Source organism: Hemitrygon akajei, chromosome 20, assembly GCF_048418815.1.
Source record: "Hemitrygon akajei chromosome 20, sHemAka1.3, whole genome shotgun sequence".
Lineage (NCBI taxonomy): Eukaryota > Metazoa > Chordata > Chondrichthyes > Myliobatiformes > Dasyatidae > Hemitrygon > Hemitrygon akajei.
The window spans coordinates 60,041,674-60,049,370 of record NC_133143.1 but is presented as its reverse complement, the minus strand read 5'-3'; the positions used below and the strand labels follow the sequence as shown (position 1 = coordinate 60,049,370).

The window sequence follows — 7,697 nt, the reverse complement described above, 5'->3', positions numbered from 1 at the left end:
TCTGAGCAGCACGCACAAAATGCTGGAGGAACTCAGCAGGCCAGACAGCATCTATGGTAAAAAGCACATTCGACATTTTGGGTCAAAACCCTATGGCAGGACTGGAGGAAAAAAAGCTGACATCTACTCCTCGACTTTTTTTCTCCAATCCTGCCGAAGGGTTTCGACCTGAAACATCAACTGTGCTTTTTATCCATAGATGTTGCCTGGCCTGCTGAGTTCCTCCAGCATTTTGTGTGTGTTGCACTGTTTTTAAACATGTTCTCTCTGCACTGTTAGAGATAATGGTTCTGACCAGTGTAGTAATTTCTTATTATTGTCCAGTAATTCCTACTTTTCCATCGATCTTTGAAGTAACAATAAGTCAACATTTCAATAACTGTGAACGTGATTGATTGTGGAGGTAAAACCTCATAAATCCAACTTGATTAGACAGAAATATGAACAGTACCCAAGAAAAGTAATGTATGAAATATGTTATTGAATTTTTTGTTGTTGTGTTCTTGCATTAATTTAATAAAAGCAGTTCATTTTTGACATCTTTCAAGTTATTTCTGTGGAGGAGATCCAGGGTACAGGCGTATTGGGTTCAGAGAGCTCAGTAGTTTCCTCTATGTAACAAATCTCATATCAAGTGTGTTGCAGTTTCATTTTTGACATGATTTACAGATTCTTGTTTTGAGCAGTGTACCACTGTGCGAGATAAAGGTGATTTTTGCTTGTCCTGTTATGGAGCAAAAAATATTGACATAATTCTGCACCATATCAAAAAGACAAGTATTTATGACCAGTTGAATTCATCCAGCATTTTTAATCTGTTTCCATCTGCAGTTTTTTTTTTGATTTCCAGAAAAGTACTTGTCGGTCATTCTTTTGCCAGCAGGGAAAACAATGGACTGGTTACATTTGAGGTGCTGTCCTTACACTCCTGTATACCTCGGACTTTAGATACAACACTGAGTCATGTCATCTGCAGAAATTCTCTGATGACTCAGCAATAGTAGGGTGCATGATGGGAGGACTGGTGGAGGACTTCTTCGAATGGTGCAAACATCACCTGCAGCTCAACATCAAGAAGACAAAGGAGATGGTGATGAACTTTAGGAAGACTAAGCCTGCACTGCTCCATTACTATTGATGGTGAGGTGGTGGATGTGGTGAGGACCTACAGGTACATGGGGTGCACCTGGATGACAGACTTGAGTGGAGTACCAACACGGAGGCTGTGTACAAGAAGGGCCAGAGTCACCTCTACTTCCTGAGGAGACTGATGTTCTTTGGCATATGTCAGCCTCTCCTTCACATGTTCTACCAGTCTGTTGTCACCAGTACTATCTTCTATGCAATGGTGTGTTGGGGTATTGGCATCAACAGGGATGATGCCATCAGGCGCAATAAACTGATTAGAAAGGCTGGCTCTGTTATAGGAGTGATGCACCATCAATAACTCACTCTGAGACGTAAGAAGCGAGGTATCGGCTTTTATGGACTGGAAGAATGAACAACACTACATCCTGGAGAATGAGGCTGGGCTCAGGCCTCAATCGCCTTTATACAGGGGTCTGTGGGAGGAGCCACAGGAGCAGTCCAGACAGGTATATGTAGTTCACCACAAGGAGTCAAACTGGACACACTGGAGGCTGTTGTAGAACAAAGGACCCTGGGAATATCCTGGCAATTCTGGACAATGTTTCTCACCCTTTGCATGCCACCTTGGCTGAACAAAGGAGCACTTTTAGTAATAGACTAAGATAACTGCACTGCTTCAAAGAGCGCTAAATGAGGTCATTCTTATACTTGGCCAATGGGCTCTATAATGAGTCGATCTAGCTGGGGAAGTGATGACCCTCTCCTGTTAGATACTGTTTGAGGTAACTTATTTTTTTATTCTTTCTTACTTATTTTCTAATATTTGTATACAAACTTTTCTATCCAAAAGTTTGGGCACCCCAGTCAAAATTTTAGTTACTGTGAATAGCTAAGCAAGTAAAACATGACTTGATTTCCAAAAGGCATAAAGTTAAAGATGACACATTTCTTCAATATTTTAAGCAAGATTACTTTTTTTAATTTCCATCTTTTACAGTTTCAAAATAACAAAAAAGGAGAAGGGCCTGAAGCAAAAGTTTGGGCACCCTGACGCTGAATTTTGTGCTGAGGACGCAGGAGAGGTTTTCTTCTGATGACTCTTCCATGAAGGTCATACACAGTAGAACAGTGCACCACCTCGCCAGAGTCTGCTAAATCTTCCTGAAGGTCTTTTGCAGTCAAACGGGGGTTTCGATTTGCCTTTCTAGCAATCCTAAGAGCAGTTCTCTAGGAAAGTTTTCTTGGTCTTCCAGACCTCAACTTGACCTCCACCATTCCTGTTAACTGCCATTACGAACTGAAGAAATGGCTACCTGAAAATGCTTTGCTATTTTCTTATAGCCTTCTCCTTCTTTGTGAGCATCATTTATTTTAATTTTCAGAGTGCTAGGCAGCTGCTTAGAGGAGCCCACGGCTGCTGATTGTTGGGAGAAGGTTTGAGGAGTCAGTGTATTTATAAAGCTTTGAAATTTGCTTCAACTGGCCTTTCCTAACGATGACTGTGAACAGGCCATAGCCCTAACAAGCTAATTAAGGTCTGAGACCTTCGTAAAAGTTATCTGAGAGCTCAAATCTCTTGGGGTGCCCAAACTTTTGCATGGAGCTCCTTTTTTTTCCCCCACTCTAAAATCGTACAAAACAAAAATAATACACTAATCTTGCTTAAAATGTTGAAAAGAATGTTTCATCTTTATGACTTTTGGAGATCAGTTAATCTTTTACTCACTTAACTATTCACAGTAACAGAAATTTTGACCGGGGTGCCCAAACTTTTGCATGCCACTGTATCTGTGTATAACTGTAATTCCCTTTGGGATCAATAAAGTATCTACCTATTTATTACATTTCTGTCCACATTTCAAAGATAAGGTATAACAATTTCACCAAAATACAGAAGACCATAAGATAGAGGAGCAGAATTAGGCCTTTTGGCCCATCGAATCTGCTCTGCAATTTCATCATGGCTGAAACATTTCCTTTTCAGCCCCAATCCCTGCATTCTTCCCATGTCCCTTCCTGTCTTGGGTGCCCCTCACCATCCAGGACATTCCTTGTTCTCATTGCTACCATCAGGAAGGAGGTACAGAAGTGTCAAGCCACACAATGATGGATGAACAATTTTGTTCCTCTGTCATCCAATTTCTGAATGGACATTGAACCCATGAACACTACCCTACTTCTATTTTAGCACTACCTACTTAATTAATACATATATAATATTCACATTTTTTTCTACATTATGCATTACATTGTACTGCTGCCACAAAGTCAACAAATTCAATAACATGCTGGTAATATTAAACCGGATTCTGATCCTGACTAATAAAGAATCTCTCAATTTCTGCCTTAAATATACCCAATGACTTGGCCACCTGCGGCAATAAATTCCTCCTCATCTCTGTTCTAAATGGATGTCTCTCTATCCTGAGGCTGTGTCCTCTGGCCTTAGGCTCCCCAACCATAGGAAACATTCTCTCACAAATCCACTCAATCGAGATCTTTCAACATTTGAATTCCAGTGAGCACAGGCCCAGAGCCATCAAATGCTCCTCATATGATAAGCCTTTCAACCCTGGAATCATTTTTGTGAACCCCTTTTGAACCCTCTCCAATGTCAGCACATCAGTTTTTAGATAAAACTGCTCACGATACTCCAAGTGAGGCCTAACCAGTGCCTTATAAAGCCTCAACATTACATCTGTTCTTTTATATTCCTTTAGATGCTGTCATTTAACATTATTGATTTCCTACTCTGCTAAGTTCAGTAAATTAACCATGTTTTTCTGCAACAAAGAGTCTGAAATTCATTGCTTAAGATAGCTGTGGAGCCCAAGTCATTGGGTATACTTAAAAGTGGAGGTTGATTGGTAATGGTGTCAAAGGTTACGGGGAGAAGGCAGAAGAAAGGGATTGAGAGGGATAATAAATGAGCCATTGATAGAATAAGGGTGCATACTTGATGGGCTGAACGACCTATGATGTGCAGCTGATACAGACCTGAAAGGGAGAAGGCACAGCGTACCTTCCTAGATGAACCAGGAGCAAGGATGGACAGAGCAAAGAAGTGCCATCAAGGAGAGCAAAGTGACTGGAAGTGTGAAGAGGGTGCAGACACAGTAGGGTGAAGCAGGATCGATAGGAATAAAGGGATCTTAGGGGTCAAAGCATACGTGAAGGATGTAAGGAATAAAGTCAATTCAATCCAATTCATTAACGAGCAGGTGTACCTAATAAAGTGGCCACTGAGTGTAGATGTACTCTGATAATAAATTTACTTTGAACTTTGATCCAAACTGATCACTTCATTCTAACAATGCATTGAAACAGTTTAGAACTGTTTAAGAAAGGCTCTAAACAGAAACCTGGAGATTATAGGCTACTCACAGTCCTCAGCAGCCCTGTGTCCACCGTGGAGAACTTCAGGTTCCTGGGAACCACCATCTCTCAGGATCTGAAGTGGGAGCAGAACATCAGCTCCATCCTGAAGAAGGTCCAGCAGCGGATGTATTTCCTGCGGCTCTTGAGGAAATACAGTCTGCCTCAGGAATTGTTGCTGCAGTTCTACACTGCAGTCATTGAGTCTGTCCTGTGCACCTCCATCATTGTGTGGTTTGGAGCCGCCACCAAGCAGGATAGAACCAGACTACAGCGCACAGTGAGGACTGCCGAGAGCATCATTGGAGTCTCCCTGGCCTCTATTGTGGACCTGTACTCTTCCAGGTTGAAGAAGAGGGCGGGGAACATCATAAAGGACTCCTCCCATCCTGCGCACGGACTGTTTGATCTGCTTCCGTCTGGTAGGCGCTTCAGATCCCTCCAGTCTAAGACTAATAGGCATTGGAGAAGTTTTTCCCTACTGCGGTCACTTTGCTGAACAGTTAACTGCCGGTTAACTGTCGGCTAACTATTACTTGGATTGCACTACCTGTATGTATAATCTATATTTTCATTTATATTTATCATTATTATTGTTATGAGCAGAGAGACAACATCTGCCGGAAGTAAATTCCTTGTATGTGCATAGGTACTTGGCGATTAAAGTCTGATTCTGATTCTGATTCTGAATCTGGTGTTAGTAGTGGGAAAGCTATTCGAAGATATTCTAAGGCGCTGGATATACAAGTATTTGGATGGACGTGGACTGATTAAGGATAGTCAGCATGATTTCGTGCATGGTAAGTTATGTCTAATCAACCAGTTTTTCAACTGTTATTCCTACCGTAAGTATATTACCTATTATGCAGGCATGGAAAGTTTGGGAATCTGGCCTGGTTCCTAAACTACTTCGGCTGTATCGCTGTTTGGAGAGATTTCTTTTTCTGCCTCACCACAATTCTCCATTCTAATTGTAAACATAGATTTGAGACATGCTTGTAACTATTCCATGTAAAGCCCTGGGGTATTACTAAAGGTTGACAACCTGGATGGAGTAACCAAGTCTTCTGTTCCGAAATATATTTCCATGAAAATAAAAGTTTTTCCAAACTGACAAGTAGCTGGGAGAAATGTGAGAAAAAGTTAATTGCAACACACTTTTAGCTTTCAGCTAATTATAGCCCTCAAGAAATTTTAATTCCAGTTTTGGGAGGAAGCATTGTTTTGATCAATGATCTCAATTTGTGCACCTTGTTGCTTAATACAGTTAACCCTTGCCCGCCTACCATCTCAACTCTAAACAGTCGTCCTGAACCCTGGAGCACCATAGTGAACTTTAAATTCTGTTATTTTCACATAGTCATAGAGCACCACAACACAGGAACAGGCTCTTCGGCCTACGGAAAAGAGATTTCGGGGGTGTTTCGGGTCAAATCTAGTCCAGCTAACTACCACCTCATCCGTTTAGTCTCAGTTATTCATACATTAAAGGACCATACTGTTGATGTTGTCAAATAGTTTGAACTCAGCAATGCCCTATCAAATAGTGGCCAGAATGGGTCTCACAAGGATTATTTGACTCTAGATGTTATTACAGCCTAGCTGCAAAGCTTAATTCTAGAGGTGAGAGAAATTTGATTAAGTGAGACCTGGTAACACTGACGTCAGTGGCATCAAGAAAGGAGTATTACAGCCCTAAGATTTCATCCTTAAACCAACTGTCTCATCAATGTTCATCCTTCTATTTTAAGGTCATAAAGGGAGATTTTATTTATTGAGATACCACGTGGAATGAGCCCCTCTGGCCCTTCAAGCTGCAGCACCCAGCACCCAGCAATCCCCCAATTTAATCCAAGCCTCAGTGGACTCTTTCTGCACTTCACGATGCCTCAGTAAAGCAGCCAGCATTGTCATAGACTCCACCCATCCCAGGTGTTTGCTCTGCTCTTCCCTCCCATCGGCTAGGTGATATAAAAACCTCAAATCACGTACTGCTTGGCTGAAGGACAGCTTCCATCCCGCTGTTGAAAGACTACCGATCGGCTCCCTAGTACGATAGAGGAATTGACCTCACAAACCACAGCGTTTTGACCTTGTAGTTTATTGTCTACCTTCATTGCACTTTCTCTGTAAGTGTTACATTTTATTCTGAATTATGTTGATGTTTTACCTTGATGTAATGAATTGATCTGTTTGAATGGTGTGCAAGACAGCTTTTCACTATACTTCAGTGCATGTGAGTTGTATTTGCTTTCTTGGGTCACAGTGTAGCCTGACACAATGCCTACAGTGCAGAGCAGCAGAAAGCCACAGCGACCAGCTCTCTGGCTGGCTGAGTCTGGCTCTGTGGCTCAGACACTCTGGGGGGTGGGGGGAAGTGGAGTGCAGTAGTGACAGGGGATTCCATAGTTAGAGAGGCAAGCAGGAGATCCTGTGGATGTGAGAGACGCCCTGATATTGCCTCCCATGTGCCCGGGTCAAGGACATCTTGGAGCAGGTTCACAGCATTCTAAAGGGGCAGGGTGAACAGCCAGCAGTTGTGGTACGTATAGGTACCAATGGCATTGATAGGGAAAGGGTTGAGGACCTAAAGAGAGAATATAGGGAGTGAGGTAGAAAGCTGAAAAGCAGGATCTTGAGGATTGTAATCCAACCAAACCTGGAGTATTGTGAGCAATCACAAACACGAGAAAATCTGCAGATCAAGCTGAAGTCAAGTTTATTGTCATTTAACAATTTAAGAAGTGCATAAATATTAAAGGTTGTAATGTACGGAACAGAATAGCCCGTGACACTTTGAATATGATGCGGCAGGGAGTTCAGAAGCCGAATGGCTTGGGGGAAGAAACTGTTTCCCATCCTGACCATTTTTGTTTTTATGCATCAGAGCCTCCTGCCTGATGGTAGAAAGTCAAAGAGGATGCTGGGTGGAAGGGTGGGATCCTTAATTATACTAAGGGCCCTGCGTATGCAGCACTCCTGATAAATGTCCCCAATAGATGGTAGGGAGACCCCCATGATCCTCTCAGCCGGTCTCACAGTCCTTAGTAGTGACTTCTGGTCCAATGCTCAACTGGTAAGACTCTTGGCAGTGTGGAGGATCAGAGGGGTTTTGGGGTCCAAGTCCATAGGACGCTCAAAGCAGCTGTGCAGGTTGACTCTGTGGTTAAGAAGGTATATGGTGTATTGGCCTTCATCAGTCGTGGAATTGAATTTAGGATCCGAGAGGTAAT

At 42.4% G+C, this 7,697-nt stretch overlaps 1 protein-coding gene across 1 annotated transcript in view; it reads left to right on the top strand.

Annotated features, from left to right (window-relative positions):
• Nucleotides 1-6,473: 6,473 nt before the first annotated feature.
• LOC140713834 (ornithine decarboxylase-like) overlaps nucleotides 6,474-7,697 on the top strand; it is a 43,142-nt gene continuing 41,918 nt past the window's right edge. The window contains exon 1 of the mRNA XM_073024403.1: nucleotides 6,474-6,593. The gene's annotated coding sequence lies outside the window, so the exon portion shown is untranslated. The remainder of the gene's footprint in view (nucleotides 6,594-7,697) is intronic.